This window comes from Schistocerca gregaria, chromosome 11 (genome assembly GCF_023897955.1).
Source record: "Schistocerca gregaria isolate iqSchGreg1 chromosome 11, iqSchGreg1.2, whole genome shotgun sequence".
Lineage (NCBI taxonomy): Eukaryota > Metazoa > Arthropoda > Insecta > Orthoptera > Acrididae > Schistocerca > Schistocerca gregaria.
In genome coordinates, this window is record NC_064930.1 from 21,274,329 (window position 1) to 21,292,085 (window position 17,757).

The window sequence follows — 17,757 nt, forward strand, 5'->3', positions numbered from 1 at the left end:
GGCAATGGAGGAAGCGGTAGGGAAATGTGATGCTGTTTCCACAAGTAATCCTGGCCACACATCATGGCTGCTTGCATCACGAATTGATCAAAGATGTGTGGAGCGGATGGCCGTGGGGGAAGGGACGGATAAATATGATGCTGTTTCCACAACTTACTCTGGAACACATCATGGCTGCTTCCCTCACGAATGGATCACAGGTGTGTGGAGGGGATGGCCATGGGGGAAGGGGCGGGGAAATGTGACGCTGTATCCACAAGTTACTCTGGCCACACATCGTGGCTGCTTCCCTCACGAATGGATCACAGATGTGTCTAGGGGATGGCCGTGGGGGAAGGGGCGGGAAAAAGTGATGCTGTATCCACAAGTTACTCTGGCCACTCATCGTCGCTGCTTCCCTCACAAATGGATCACAGGTGTGTGAAGGGGATGGCAAATGGAGGAAGCGGTAGGGAATCGTGATGCTGTTTCCACAAGTAATCCTGGCCACACATCATGGCTGCTTGCAACACGAGTGGATCACAGATGTGTGGAGGGGATGGCAGTGGGGAAAGGGGCAGGGAAATGTGATGCTGTATCCACAAGTTACTCTGGCCACACATCGCGGCTCCTTCCCTCACGAATGGATCACAGGTGTGTGGAGGGGGTGGCCATGGAGGAAGCGGTAGGGAAATGTGATGCTGTTTCCACAAGTAATCCTGGCCACACATCATGGCTGCTTGCATCACGAATGGATCACAGATGTGTGGAGGGGATGGCCGTGGGGGAAGGGGCGGGGAAATGTGATGCTGTTTCCACAAGTTACTCTGTCCACACATCGTGTCCACTTCCCTCACGAATGGATCACAGGTTTGTGGAGGGGATGGCCGTGGGGGAAGGGGGGGGAAATGTGATGCTGTTTCCAGAAGTTGCTCTGGCCACACATTGTGGCTGCTTCCCTCTCGAATGGATCACAGATGCGTGGAGGGGACGGCCGTGGGGGAAGGGGCGTACAAATGTGATGCTGTATCCACAAGCTACTCTGTCCACACATCGTGGCTGCTTCCCTCACGAATGGATCACAGGTGCGTGGAGGGGACAGCTGTGGGGGAAGGGGCGTAGAAATTTGATGCTGTATTGACAAGCTACTCTGTCCACACATCGTGGCAGCTTCCCTCACGAATGGATCACAGGTGTGTGGAGGGGAAGGCCATGGAGGAAGCAGTAGGGAAATGTGATGCTGTTTCCACAAGTAATCCTAGGAAAACATCGTGGCTGCTTCCCTCACGAATGGATCACAGATGTGTGGAGGGGATGGCCGTGGGGAAAGGGGCGGAGAAATGTGATGCTGCATCCACAAAATACTCTGGCCACACATTGTGGTTGCTTCCCTCACAAATGGATCACAGGTGTGTGGAGGGGATGGCCATGGGGGAAGCAGTAGGGAAATGTCATGCTGTTTCCACAAGTAATCCTAGACACTTGCATAACGAGTGGATCACAGATGTGTGGAGGGGATGGCCGTGGGGGAAGGGGTGGGGGAAAGTAATGCTTTTTCCACAAGTAACCCTGGCCACACATCGTGGCTGCTTGCATCACGAATGGATCACAGATGTGTGGAGGGGATGGCCGTGGGGGAATGGGCGGCGAAATGTGATGCTGTATCCACAAGGTACTCTGGCCAGACAACGTGGCTGCTTCCCTGACGAATGGATCAAAGGTGTGTGGAGGGGATGGCCATGGAGGAAGGGGCGGGGAAATGTGATGCTGTATACACAAGTAATCCTGGCCACACATCATGGCTGCTTGCATCACGAATGGATCACAGATGTGTGGAGGCGATGGCCGTGGGGGAGGGATGGGGAAATATGATGCTGTTTCCACAACTTACTCTGGAACACATCATGCCTGCTTCCCTCTCGAATGGATCACAGCTTTGTGGAGGGGATGGCCGTGGGGGAAGGGGCGGGGAAATGTGATGCTGTATTCACAAGTTACTCTGGCCACACATCGTGGCTGCTTCCCTCACGAATGGATCACAGGTGTGTGGAGGAGATGGCCATGGAGGAAGCAGTAGGGAAATGTGATGCTGTTTCCACAAGTAATCCTGGGAACAAATCGTGGCTCCTTCCCTCACGAATGGATCACAGAAGTGTGGAGGGGATGGCCGTGGGGGAAGGGGTGGGGAAATATGATGGTTTTCCACAAGTTACTCTGGCCACACATCATGGCTGCTTCCCTCTCGAATGGATGACAGATGTGTGGAAGGGATGGCCGTGAGGGGAAGGGGCGGGGAAATGTGATGCTGTATCCACAAGTTACTCTGGCCACTCATCGTGGCTACTTCCCTCACAAATGGATCACAGGTATGTGAAGGGGATGGCCAATGGAGGAAGCGGTAGAGAAATGTGATGCTGTTTCCAAAAGTAATCCTGGCTACACAACATGGCTGCTTGCATCACGAATGGATCAAAGATGTGTAGAGGGGATGGCCATGGGGGAAGGGTCGGGGAAATGTGATGCTGTTTCCACAAGTAACCCTGGCCACACATCTTGGCTTCTTGCATCACGAGTGGATCACAGATGTGTGGAGGGGATGGCCGTGGGGGAAGGGGCGGGGAAATGTGATGCTGTATCCACAAGTTACCCTGGCCACACATCGCGGCTGCATCCCTCAAGAATGGATCACACGTGTGTGGAGGGGGCGGCCATGGAGGAAGCGGTAGGGAAATGTGATGATGTTTCCACAAGTAATCCTGGCCACACATCATTTCTGCTTGCATCACGAATGGATCACAGATGTGTGGAGGGGATGGCCGTGGGGAAAGGGGGGGGAATTGTGATGCTGTTTCCAGAAGTTACTCTGGCCACACATCGTGGATGCTACCCTCACGAATGGATCACAGATGCGTGGAGGGGACGGCCGTAGGGGAAGGGGCGTAGAAATGTGATGCTGTATCCACAAGCTACTCTGTCCACACATCGTGGCTGCTTCCCTCACGAATGGATCACAGGTGCGTGGAGGGGACGGCAGTGTGGGAAGGGGCGTAGAATTGTGATGCTGTATTGACAAGCTACTCTGTCCACACATCGTGGCTGCTTCCCTCACGAATGGATCACAGGTGTGTGGAGGGGTAGGCCATGGAGGAAGCAGTAGGGAAATGTGATGCTGTTTCCACAAGTAATCCTAGGAAAACATCGTGGCTGCTTCCCTCACGAATGGATTACAGATGTGTGGAGGGGATGGCCGTGGGGGAAAGGGCGGGGAAATGTGATGCTGTTTCCACAAGTAACCCTGGGAACACATCGTGGCTGCTTCCTTCACAAATGGATCACAGATGTGTGGAGGGGATGGCAGTGGGGGAAGGGGCGGCGAAATGTGATGCTATTTGCACAAGTAACCCTGGGAACACATCGTGGCTGCTTCCTCACGGATGGATCACAGATGTGTGGTGGGGATGGCCGTGGGGGAAGGGGCGGTGAAATGTGATGCTGTATACACAAGTTACTCTTTCCACACATCGTGGCTGCTTCCCTCACGAATGGATCACAGATGTGTGGACGGGATGGCCGTGGGGGAAGGGGCAGGGAAATGTGATGCTGTTTCCACAAGTTACTCTGGCCACACATCGTGGCTGCTTCCCTCATGAATCGATCACAGGTGTGTGGAGGGGATGGCTGTGGGGGAAGGGGGGGGAAATGTGATGCTGTTCCAGAAGTTACTCTGGCCACACATCGTGGCTGCTTCCCTCACGAATGGATCACAGGTGTGTGGAGGGGAAGGCCATGGAGGAAGCAGTAGGGAAATGTGATGCTGTTTCCACAAGTAATCCTAGGAAAACATCGTGGCTGCTTCCCTCACGAATGGATCACAGATGTGTGGCGGGGATGGCCGTGGGGGAAGGGGCGGGGAAATGTGATGCTGTTTCCACAGGTAACCCTGGGAACACATCGTGGCTGCTTCACTCACAAATGGATCACAGATGTGTGGAGGGGATGGCCGTGGGGTAAGGGGCGGGGAAATGTGATGCTATTTGCACAAATAACCCTGGGAACACATCGTGGCTGCTTCCTCACGAATGGATCACAGATGTGTGGAAGGGATGGCCGTGGGGGAAGTGGCGGAGAAATGTGATGCTCTATCCACAAATTATTCTGGCCACACATCGTGGTTGCTTCCCTCACAAATGGATCACAGGTGTGTGGAGGGGATGGCCATGGAGGAAGCAGTAGGGAAATGTGATGCTGTTTCCACAAGTAATCCTGGACACTTGCATAACGAATGGATCCCAGATGTGTGGAGGGGATGGCCGTGGGGGAAGGGGCGGGGAAATGTGATGCTGTTTCCACAAGTATCCCTGGTCACACTTCGTGGCTACTTGCATCACGAATGGATCACAGATGTGTGGAGGGGAAGGCCGTGGAGGAATGGGCGGTGAAATGTGATGCTGTATCCACAAGTTACTCTGGCCAGACAATGTGGCTGCTTCCCTCACGAATGGATCACAGGTGTGTGGAGGGGATGGCCATGGAGGAAGCGGTAGGGAAATGTGATGCTGTTTCCAAAAGTAATCCTGGCCACACATCATGGCTGCTTGCATCACGAATGGATCACAGATGTGTGGAGGGGATGGCCGTGGGGGAAGGGACGGGGAAATATGATGCTGTTTCCACAACTTACTCTGGAACACATCATGGCTGCTTCCCTCACGAATGGATCACAGGTGTGTGGAGGGGATGCCATGGGGGAAGTGGTGGGGAATTGTGATGCTGTATCCACAAGTTACTCTGGCCACACATCGTGGCTGCTCCCCTCACGAATGGATCACAGATGTGTAAAGGGGTTGGCCGTGGGAGAAGGGTCCGTGAAATCTGATGCTGTTTCCAGAAGTAACCCTGGGAACACATTGTGGCTGCTTCCCTCACAAATGGATCACAGATGATTGGAGGAGATGGCTGTGGGGGAAGGGGCGGGGAAATGTGATGCTGTTTCCACAAGTAACCCTGGACACACATCATGGTTGCTTGCATCACGAATAGATCACAGATGTGTTGAGGGGATGGCTGTGGGGGAAGGGGCGGGGAAATGTGATGCTGTTTCCACAAGTTACTATGGTCACACATCGTGGCTGCTTCCCTCATGAATGGATCACAGGTGTGTGGAGGGCATGGCCATGGAGGAAGCGGTAGGGAAATGTGATGCTGTTTCCACAAGTAATCCTGGCCACACATCATGGCTGCCTGCATCACAAATGATCACAGATGTGTGGAGAGGATGGCCGTGGGGGAAGGGCGGGCAAATGAGATGCTGTTTCTAAAAGTAACCCTGGCCACACATCATGGCTGCTTGCTTCACGAATGGATCACAGATGTGTCTAGGGGATGGCCGTGGGGTAAGGGGCGGAAAAATGTGATGCTGTATCCACAAGTTACTCTGGCCACACGTGGATGCTTCCCTCACGAATGCATCACAGGTGTGTGGAGGGGATGGCCATGGAGGAAGCAGTAGGAAAATGTGATGCTCTCTCCACAAGTAGCCCTGGCCACACATCATGCCTGCTTGCATCACGAATAGGTCACAGATGTGTGGAGGGGATGGCAGTGGGGGAAGGGGCGGGGAAATGTGATGCTGTTTCCACATGTTACTATGGTCACACATCGTGGCTGCTTCCCTCATGAATGGATCACAGGTGTGTGGAGGGGATGGCCATGGAGGAAGGGGCGGGGAAATGTGATGCTGTATACACAAGTAATCCTGGCCACACATCATGGCTGCTTGCATCACGAATGGATCACAGATGTGTGGAGGCGATGGCCGTGGGGGAAGGGATGGGGAAATATGATGCTGTTTCCACAACTTACTCTGGAACACATCATGCCTGCTTCCCTCTCGAATGGATCACAGGTGTGTGGAGGGGATGGCCGTGGGGGAAGGGGCGGGGAAATGTGATGCTGTATCCACAAGTTACTCTGGCCACACATCGTGGCTGCTTCCCTCACGAATGGATCACAGGTGTGTGGAGGAGATGGCCATGGAGGAAGCAGTAGGGAAATGTGATGCTGTTTCCACAAGTAATCCTGGGAACAAATCGTGGCTCCTTCCCTCACGAATGGATCACAGAAGTGTGGAGGGGATGGCCGTGGGGGAAGGGGTGGGGAAATATGATGGTTTTCCACAAGTTACTCTGGCCACACATCATGGCTGCTTCCCTCTCGAATGGATGACAAATGTGTGGAAGGGATGGGCGTGAGGGGAAGGGGCGGGGAAATGTGATGCTGTATCCACAAGTTACTCTGGCCACTCATCGTGGCTACTTCCCTCACAAATGGATCACAGGTATGTGAAGGGGATGGCCAATGGAGGAAGCGGTAGAGAAATGTGATGCTGTTTCCAAAAGTAATCCTGGCCATACAACATGGCTGCTTGCATCACGAATGGATCAAAGATGTGGAGAGAGGATGGCCATGGGGGAAGGGGCGGGGAAATGTGATGCTGTTTCCACAAGTAACCCTGGCCACACATCTTCGCTTCTTGCATCACGAGTGGATCACAGATGTGTGGAGGGGATGGCCGTGGGGGAAGGGGCGGGGAAATGTGATGCTGTATCCACAAGTTACAATTGCCACACATCGCGGCTGCATCCCTCAAGAATGGATCACACGTGTGTGGAGGGGGCGGCCATGGAGGAAGCGGTAGGGAAATGTGATGATGTTTCCACAAGTAATCCTGGCCACACATCATTTCTGCTTGCATCACGAATGGATCACAGATGTGTGGAGGGGATGGCCGTGGGGAAAGGGGGGGGGAAATGTGATGCTGTTTCCAGAAGTTACTCTGGCCACACATCGTGGATGCTACCCTCACGAATGGGTCACAGATGCGTGGAGGGGACGGCCGTAGCGGAAGGGGCGTAGAAATGTGATGCTGTATCCACAAGCTACTCTGTCCACACATCGTTGCTGCTTCCCTCACGAATGGATCACAGGTGCGTGGAGGGAACGGCAGTGTGGGAAGGGGCGTAGAATTGTGATGCTGTATTGACAAGCTACTCTGTCCACACATCGTGGCTGCTTCCCTCACGAATGGATCACAGGTGTGAGGAGGGGAAGGCCATGGAGGAAGCAGTAGGGAAATGTGATGCTGTTTCCACAAGTAATCCTAGGAAAACATCGTGGCTGCTTCCCTCACGAATGGATTACAGATGTGTGGAGGGGATGGCCGTGGGGGAAGGGGCGGGGAAATGTGATGCTGTTTCCACAAGTAACCCTGGGAACACATCGTGGCTGCTTCCCTCACAAATGGATCACAGATGTGTGGAGGGGATGGCCGTGGGGGAAGGGGCGGTGAAATGTGATGCTGTATACACAAGTTACTCTTTCCACACATCGTGGCTGCTTCCCTCACAAATGGATCACAGATGTGTGGACGGGATGGCCGTGGGGGAAGGGGCGGGGAAATGTGATGCTGTTTCCACAAGTTACTCTGGCCACACATCATGGATGCTTCCCTCTCGAATGGATCACAGGTGTGTGGAGGGGATGACCGTGAGGGGAAGGGGCGGGGAAATGTGATGCTGTATCCACAAGTTACTCTTACCACTCATCGTGGCTGCTTCCCTCACAAATGGATCACAGGTGTGTGAAGGGGATGGCCAATGGAGGAAGCGGTAGGGAAATGTGATGCTGTTTCCAAAAGTAATCCTGGCCACACAAGATGGCTGCTTGCATCACGAATGGATCACAGATGTGTGGAGGGGATGGCCGTGGGGGAAGTGGTGGGGAAATGCGATGCTGTTTCCACAAGTTACTCTGGCCACACATCGTGGCTGCTTCCCTCATGAATGGATCACAGGTGTGTGGAGGGGATGGCCGTGGGGGAAGGGGGGGGAGATGTGATGCTGTTCCAGAAGTTACTCTGGCCACACATCGTGGCTGCTTCCCTCACGAATGGATCTCAGGTGTGTGGAGGGGAAGGCCATGGAGGAAGCAGTAGGGAAATGTGATGCTGTTTCCACAAGAAATCCTAGGAAAACATCGTGGCTGCTTCCCTCACGAATGGATCACAGATGTGTGGCGGGGATGGCCGTGGGGGAAGGGGCGGGGAAATGTGATGCTGTTTCCACAGGTAACCCTGGGAACACATCGTGGCTGCTTCCTCACGAATGGATCACAGATGTGTGGAGGGGATGGCCGTGGGGGAAGTGGCGGAGAAATGTGATGCTCTATCCACAAATTATTCTGGCCACACATCGTGGTTGCTTCCCTCACGAATGGATCCCAGATGTGTGGAGGGGATGGCCGTGGGGGAAGGGGCGGGGAAATGTGATGCTGTTTCCACAAGTATCCCTGGTCACACATCGTGGCTACTTGCATCACGAATGGATCACAGATGTGTGGAGGGGAAGGCCGTGGGGGAATGGGCGGTGAAATGTGATGCTGTATCCACAAGTTACTCTGGCCAGACAATGTGGCTGCTTCCCTCACGAATGGATCACAGGTGTGTGGAGGGGATGGCCATGGAGGAAGCGGTAGGGAAATGTGATGCTGTTTCCAAAAGTAATCCTGGCCACACATCATGGCTGCTTGCATCACGAATGATCACAGATGTGTGGAGAGGATGGCCGTGGGGGAAGGGCGGGCAAATGAGATGCTGTTTCTAAAAGTAACCCTGGCCACACATCATGGCTGCTTGCTTCACGAATGGATCACAGATGTCTCTAGGGGATGGCCGTGGGGTAAGGGGCGGAAAAATGTGATGCTGTATCCACAAGTTACTCTGGCCACACGTGGATGCTTCCCTCACGAATGCATCACAGGTGTGTGGAGGGGATGGCCATGGAGGAAGCGGTAGGAAAATGTGTTGCTCTTTCCACAAGTAGCCCTGGCCACACATCATGCCTGCTTGCATCACGAATGGATCACAGATGTGTGGAGGGGATGGCCGTGGGGGAAGGGACGGGGAAATATGATGCTGTTTCCACAACTTACTCTGGAACACATCATGGCTGCTTCCCTCACGAATGGATCACAGGTGTGTGGAGGGGATGGCCATGGGGGAAGTGGTGGGGAAATGTGATGCTGTATCCACAAGTTACTCTGGCCACACATCGTGGCTGCTCCCCTCACGAATGGATCACAGATGTGTAAAGGGGTTTGCCGTGGGAGAAGGGGCCGTGAAATCTGATGCTGTTTCCAGAAGTAACCCTGGGAACACATTGTGGCTGCTTCCCTCACAAATGGCTCACAGATGATTGGAGGAGATGGCTGTGGGGGAAGGGGCGGGGAAATGTGATGCTGTTTCCACAAGTAACCCTGGCCACACATCATGGCTGCTTGCATCACGAATAGATCACAGATGTGTTGAGGGGATGGCTGTGGGGGAAGGGGCGGGGAAATGTGATGCTGTTTCCACAAGTTACTCTGGCCACACGTCATGGCTGCTTCCCTCACGAATGGATCACAGATGTGTGGAGGGGATGGCCATGGGGGAGGGGCGGAGAAATGTGATGCTGTATCCACAACTTACTCTGGCCACACATCGTAGCTGTGTCCCTCACGAATGGATCACAGGTGTGTGGAGGGCATGGCCATGGTGGAAGCGGTAGGGAAATGTGATGCTGTTTCCACAAGTAATCCTGGCCACACATCATGGCTGCCTGCATCACAAATGATCACAGATGTGTGGAGAGGATGGCCGCGGGGGAAGGGCGGGCAAATGAGATGCTGTTTCTAAAAGTAACCCTGGCCACACATCATGGCTGCTTGCTTCACGAATGGATCACAGATGTGTCTAGGGGATGGCCGTGGGGTAAGGGGCGGAAAAATGTGATGCTGTATCCACAAGTTACTCTGGCCACACGTGGATGCTTCCCTCACGAATGCATCACAGGTGTGTGGAGGGGATGGCCATGGAGGAAGCGGTAGGAAAATGTGTTGCTCTTTCCACAAGTAGCCCTGGCCACACATCATGCCTGCTTGCATCACGAATGGATCACAGATGTGTGGAGGGTATGGCAGTAGGGGAAGGGACAGGGAAATGTGATGCTGTTTCCACAAGTAACCCTGGCCACACACATGGATGCTTCCCTCACGAATAAATCACAGATGTGTGGACGGGATGGACATGGTGGAAGGGGTAGGGATATGTGATGCTGTATCCACAAGTAAACCTGGCCACACATCATGCCTGCTTGCATCATGAATAGGTCACAGATGTGTGGAGGGGATGGCAGTGGGGGAAGGGGCTGGGAAATGTGATGCTGTTTCCACAAGTTACTATGGTCACACATCGTGGCTGCTTCCCTCATGAATGGATCACAGGTGTGTGGAGCGGATGGCCATGGAGGAAGAAGTAGGGAAATGTGATGCTGTTTCCACAAGTAATCCTGTCCACACATCGTGGCTGCTTGCATCACGAATGGATCACAGATGTATGGAGGAGATGGCCGTGGGGGAAGGGGTGGGAAAACGTGATGCTGTTTCCACAAGTAACCCTGGCCACACATCATGGCTGCTTGCATCACGAATGTATCACAGATGTGTGAACTGGATGGCCGGGGGGGAAGGGGCGGTTAACTGTGATGCTGTTTCCACAAGTTACTATGGTCACACATCGTGGCTGCTTCCCTCACGAATTGATCACAGGAGTGTTTAGGGGATGGCCGTGGGGGAAGGGGCGGAGAAATGTCATGCTGTATCCACAAGTTACTCTGGCCACACATCGTGGCTGCTTCCCTCAGGAATGGATCAGAGGTGAGTGGAGGGGAGGGCCATGGAGGAGCGGTAGGGAAATGTGATGCTTTCTCCACAAGTTACTCTGGCCACACATCGTGGCTGCTCCCCTCACGAATGGATCACAGATGTGTGGAGGGGATGGCCGTGGGGAAGGGGCGGGGAAGTGTGATGCTGTATCCACAAGTTACTCTGGCCACACATCGTGGATGCTTCCCTCACGAATGGATCTCAGGTGTGTGGAGGGGATGGCCGTGGGGGAAGGGGCGGGGAAATATGATGCTGTTTCCACAAGTTACTCTGGACACACATCGTGGCTGCTTTCCTCACAAATGGATCACAGGTGTGTGGAGGATATGGCCATGGAGGAAGCGGTAGGGAAATGTGATGCTGTTTCCACAAGTAATCCTGGCCACACATCATGGCTGCTTGCATCACAAATGGATCACAGATGTGTGGCGGGGATGGCCGTGGGGGAAGGGGCGGGGAAATGTGATGCTGTATCCACAAGTTACTATGGCCACACATCGTGGCTGCTTCCCTCATGAATGGATCATAGGTGTGTGGAGGGGATGGCCATGGAGGAAGCGGTAGGGAAATGTGTTGCTTTTTCCACAAGTAATCCTGGCCACACATCGTGGCTGCTTCCCTCAAAAATGGATCACAGATGTGTGGCGGGGATGGCCGTGGGGGTAGGGACGGGGAAATATGATGCTGTTTCCACAACTTACTCTGGAACACATCATGGCTGCTTCCCTCACGAATGGATCACAGGTGTGTGGAGGGGATGGCCATGGGGGAAGGGGCGGGGAAATGTGATGCTGTATACACAAGTTACTCTTTCCACACATCGTGGCTGCTTCCCTCACGAATGGATCACAGATGTGTCGAGGGGATGGCCGTGGGGGAAGAGGCGGGAAAATGTGATGTTGTATCCACAATTTACTCTGGCCACACATCATGGCTGCTTCCCTCACAAATGGATCACAGGTGTGTGAAGGGGATGGCCAATGGAGGAAGTGGGAGGGAAATGTGATACTGTTTCCAAAAGTAATCCTGGCCACACAAGATGGCTGCTTGCATCACGAATGGATCACAGACGTGTGGAGGGGATGGCCGTGGGGGAAGGGGCGGGGGAAATGCGATGCTGTTTCCACAAGTTACTCTGGCCACACATCGTGGTTGCTTCCCTCACGAATGGATCACAGGTGTGTGGAGGGGATGGCCGTGGGGGAGGGGGGGGGAAATGTGATGCTGTTTCCAGAAGTTACTCTGGCCACACATCGTGGCTGCTTCCCTCACGAATGGATCACAGATGCGTGGAGGGGACGGCCGTGGGGGAAGGGGCGTAGAAATGTGATGCTGTATCCACAAGCTACTCTGTCCACACATCGTGGCTGCTTCCCTCACGAATGGATCACAGGTGTGTGGAGGGGAAGGCCATGGAGGAAGCAGTAGGGAAATGTGATGCTGTTTCCACAAGTAATCCTAGGAAAACATCGTAACTGCTTCCCTCACGAATGGATCACAGGTGTGTGGAGGGGATGGCCATGGAGGAAGCGGTAGGGAAATGTGATGCTGTTTCCACAAGTAATCCTGGCCACACATCATGGCTGCTTGCATCACGAATGGATCACAGATGTGTGGAGGGGATGGCCGTGTGGGAAGGGACGGGGAAATATGATGCTGTTTCCACAACTTACTCTGGAACACATCATGGCTGCTTCCCTCACGAATGGATCACAGGTGTGTGGAGGGGATGGCCATGGGGGAAGTGGTGATGAAATGTGATGCTGTATCCACAAGTTACTCTGGCCCACACATCGTGGCTGCTCCCCTCACAAATGGATCACAGATGTGTAAAGGGGTTGGCCGTGTGAGAAGGGGCCGGGAAATCTGATGCTGTTTCCAGAAGTAACCCTGGGAACACATTGTGGCTGCTTCCCTCACAAATGGATCACAGATGATTGTAGGAGATGGCTGTGGGGGAAGGGGCGGGGAAATGTGATGCTGTTTCCACAAGTTACTCTGGCCACACATCATGGCTGCTGCCCTCACGAATGGATCACAGATGTGTTTAGGGGATTGCCATGGGGGAGGGGCGGAGAAATGTGATGCTGTATCCACAAGTTACTCTGGCCACACATCGGGGCTGCTCCCCTCACGAATGGATCACAGATGTGTGGAGGGGATGGCCGTGGGGGAAGTGCCGGGGAAGTGTGATGCTGTATCCACAAGTTACTCTGGCCACACATCGTGGATGCTTCCCTCACGAATGGATCTCAGGTGTGTGGAGGTGATGGCCGTGGGGAAGGGGCGGGGAAATGTGATGCTGTTTCCACAAGTTACTATGGTCACACATCGTGGCTGCTTCCCTCATGAATGGATCACAGGTGTGTGGAGGGGATGGCCATGGAGGTAGAAGTAGGGAAATGTGATGCTGTTTCCACAAGTAATCCTGGCCACACATCGTGGCTGCTTGCATCACGAATGGATCACAGATGTATGGAGGAGATGGCCGTGGGGGAAGGGGTGGGAAAACGTGATGCTGTTTCCACAAGTAATCCTGGCCACACATCATGGCTGCTTGCATCACGAATGGATCACAGATGTGTGGAGGGGATGGCCGTGGGGGAAGGGACGGGGAAATATGATGCTGTTTCCACAACTTACTCTGGATCACATCATGGCTGCTTCTCTCACGAACGGATCTCAGGTGTGTGGAGGGGATGGCCATGGGGGAAGTGGTGGGGAAATGTGATGCTGTATCCACAAGTTTCTCTGGCCACAGATCGTGGCTCCTCCCCTTAGGAATGGATCACAGATGTGTAAAGGGGTTGGCCGTGGGAGAAGGGGCCGGGAAATCTAATGCTGTTTCCAGAAGTAACCCTGGGAACACATTGTGGCTGCTTCCCTCACAAATGGATCACAGATGTGTGGAGGGGATGGCCGTGGGGGAAGGGGCGGAGAAATGTGATGCTATTTGCACAAATAACCCTATGAACACATCGTGGCTGCTTCCTCACGAATGGATCACAGATGTGTGGAGGGGATGGCCGTGGGGGAAGTGGCGGAGAAATGTGATGCTCTATCCACTAATTACTCTGGCCACACATCGTGGTTGCTTCCCTCACAAATGGATCACAGGTGTGTGGAGGGGATGGTCATGGAGGAAGCAGTAGGGAAATGTGATGCTGTTTCCACAAGTAATCCTGGACACTTGCATAATGAATGGGTCCTAGATATGTGGAGGGGATGGCCGTGGGGGAAGGGGCGGTGAAATGTGATGCTGTTTCCACAAGTATCCCTGGCCACACATCGTAGCTGCTTGCATCACGAATGGATCACAGATGTCAGGAGGGGATGGCCGTGGGTGAATGGGCGGTGAAATGTGATGCTGTATCCACAAGTTACTCTGGCCAGACAACGTGGCTGCTTCCCTCACGAATGGATCACAGGTGTGTGGAGGGGATGGCCATGGAGGAAGCGGTAGGGAAATGTGATGCTGTTTCCAAAAGTAATCCTGGCCACACATCATGGCTGCTTGCATCACGAATGGATCACAGATGTGTGGAGGGGATGGCCGTGGGGGAAGGGACGGGGAAATATGAAGCTGTTTCCACAACTTACTCTGGAACACATCATGGCTGCTTCCCTCACGAATGGATCACAGATGTGTGGAGGGGATGGCCATGGGGGAAGTGGTGGGAAAATGTGATGCTGTATCCACAAGTTACTCTGGCCACACATCGTGGCTGCTCCTCTCACGAATGGATCACAGATGTGTAAAGGGGTTGGCCGTGGGAGAACGGGCTGGGAAAACTGATGCTGTTTCCACAAGTAACCCTGGCCACACATCATGGCTGCTTGCATCACGAATGGATCACAGATGTGTTGAGCGGATGGCTGTGGGGGAAGGGGCGGGGAAATGTGATGCTGTTTCCACAAGTTACTCTGGCCACACATCATGGCTGCTTCCCTCACGAATGGATCACAGATGTGTGGAGGGGATGGCCATGGGGGAGGGGCGGTGAAATGTGATGCTGTATCCACAAGTTACTCTGGCCACACATCGTAGCTGCTTCCCTCACGAATGGATCACATGTGTGTGGAGGGCATGGCCATGGAGGAAGCGGTAGGGAAATGTGATGCTGTTTCAACAAGTAATCCTGGCCACTCATCATGGCTGCTTGCATCACAAATGATCACAGATGTGTGGAGAGGATTGCCGTGGGGGAAGGGCGGGCAAATGAGATGCTGTTTGTAGAAGTAACCCTGGCCACACTTCATGGCTGCTTGCTTCACGAATGGATCACAGATGTGTCTAGGGGATGGCCGTGGGGTAAGGGGCGGAAAAATGTGATGCTGTATCCACAAGTTACTCTGGCCACACGTGGATGCTTCCCTCACGAATGCATCACAGGTGTGTGGAGGGGATGGCCATGGAGGAAGCGGTAGGAAAATGTGGTGCTCTTTCCACAAGTAGCCCTGGCCACACATCATGCCTGCTTGCATCACGAATGGATCACAGATGTGTGGAGGGTATGGAGGGAAGGGGAAGGGAAAGGGAAATGTGATGCTGTTTCCACAAGTAACCCTGGCCACACACATGGATGCTTCCCTCACGAATAAATCACAGATGTATGGACGGGATGGACATGGTGGAAGGGGTAGGGATACGTGATGCTGTATCCACAAGTAACCCTGGCCACACTTCATGCCTGCTTGCATCACGAATAGGTCACAGATGTGTGGAGGGGATGGCAGTGGGGGAAGGGGCGGGGAAATGTGATGCTGTTTCCACAAGTTACTATGGTCACACATCGTGGCTGCTTCCCTCATGAATGGATCACAGGTGTGTGGAGGGGATGGCCATGGAGGAAGAAGTTGGGAAACGTGATGCTGTTTCCACAAGTAATCCTGTCCACACATCGTGGCTGCTTCCCTCAAAAATGGATCACATATGTGTGGCGGGGATGGCCGTGGGGGTAGGGACGGGGAAATATGATGCTGTTTCCACAACTTACTCTGGAACACATCATGGCTGCTTCCCTCACGAATGGATCACAGGTGTGTGGAGGGGATGGCCATGGGGGAAGGGGCGGGGAAATGTGATGCTGTATACACAAGTTACTCTTTCCACACATCGTGGCTGCTTCCCTCACGAATGGATCACAGATGTGTGGAGGGGATGGCCGTGGGGGAAGGGGCGGGAAAATGTGATGCTGTATCCACAATTTACTCTGGCCACACATCATGGCTGCTTCCCTCACAAATGGATCACAGATGTGTGGAGGGGATTGCCGTGGGGGAAGGGGCGGGAAAATGTGATGCTGTATCCACAATTTACTCTGGCCACACATCATGGCTGCTTCCCTCACGAATGGATCACAGGTGTGTGGAGGAGATGGCCATGGAGGAAGCAGTAGGGAAATGTGATGCTGTTTCCACAAGTAATCCTGGGAAAACATCGTGGCTGCTTCCCTCTTGAATGGATCACAGATGTGTGGACGGGATGGCCGTGGGGGAAGGGGCGGGGAAATATGATGCTGTTTCCAGAAGTTACTCTGGCCACACATCATGGCTGCTCCCCTCACGAATGGATCACAGGTGTGTGGAGGGGATGGCCATGGAGGAAGCGATAGGGAAATGTGATGCTGTTTCCAAAAGTAATCCTGGCCACACATCATGGCTGCTTGCATCACGAATGGATCACAGATGTGTGGAGGGGATGGCCGTGGGGGAAGGGACGGGGAAATATGATCCTGTTTCCACAACTTACTCTGGAACACATCATGGCTGCTTCCCTCACGAATGGATCACAGGTGTGTGGAGGGGATGGCCATGGGAGAAGTGGTGGGGAAATGTGATGCTGTATCCACAAGTTACTCTGGCCACACATCGTGGCTGCTCCCCTCACGAATGGATCACAGATGTGTGGAGGGGATGGCCATGGGGGAGGGGCGGAGAAATGTGATGCTGTATCCACAAGTTACTCTGGCCACACATCGTAGCTGCTTCCCTCACGAATGGATCACAGGTAAGTGGAGGGGATGGCCATGGAGGAAGCGGTAGGAAAATGTGATGCTCTTTCCACAAGTAGCCCTGGCCACACATCATGCCTGCTTGCATCACGAATGGATCACAGATGTGTGGAGGGTATGGCAGTAGGGGAAGGGACAGGGAAATGTGATGCTGTTTCCACAAGTAACCCTGGCCACACACATGGATGCTTCCCTCACGAATAAATCACAGATGTGTGGACGGGATGGACATGGTGGAAGGGCTAGGGATATGTGATGCTGTATCCACAAGTAACCCTGGCCACACATCATGCCTGCTTGCATCACGAATAGGTCACAGATGTGTGGAGGGGATGGCAGTGGGGGAAGGGGCGGGGAAATGTGATGCTGTTTCCACAAGTATCCCTGGCCACACACATGGATGCTTCCCTCACGAATAAATCACAGATGTGTGGAGGGGATGGCCATGGAGGAAGAAGTAGGGAAATGTGATGCTGTTTCCACAAGTAATCCTGTCCACACATCGTGGCTGCTTGCATCACGAATGGATCACAGATGTATGGAAGAGATGGCCGTGGGGGAAGGGGTGGGAAAACGTGATGCTGTTTCCACAAGTAACCCTGGCCTCACATCATGGCTGCTTGCATCACGAATGTATCACAGATGTGTGAACTGGATGGCCGGGGGGGAATTGGCGGTTAACTGTGATGCTGTTTCCACAAGTTACTATGGTCACACATCGTGGCTGCTTCGCTCACGAATTGATCACAGGAGTGTGGAGAGGATGGCCGTGGGGGAAGGGGCGGAGAAATGTCATGCTGTATCCACAAGTTACTCTGGCCACACATCGTGGCTGCTTTCCTCACAAATGGATCACAGGTGTGTGGAGGATATGGCCATGGAGGAAGCGGTAGGGAAATGTGATGCTGTTTCCACAAGTAATCCTAGCCACACATCGTGGCTGCTTCCCTCACGAATGGATCACAGGTGAGTGGAGGAGATGGCCATGGAGGAAGCAGTAGGG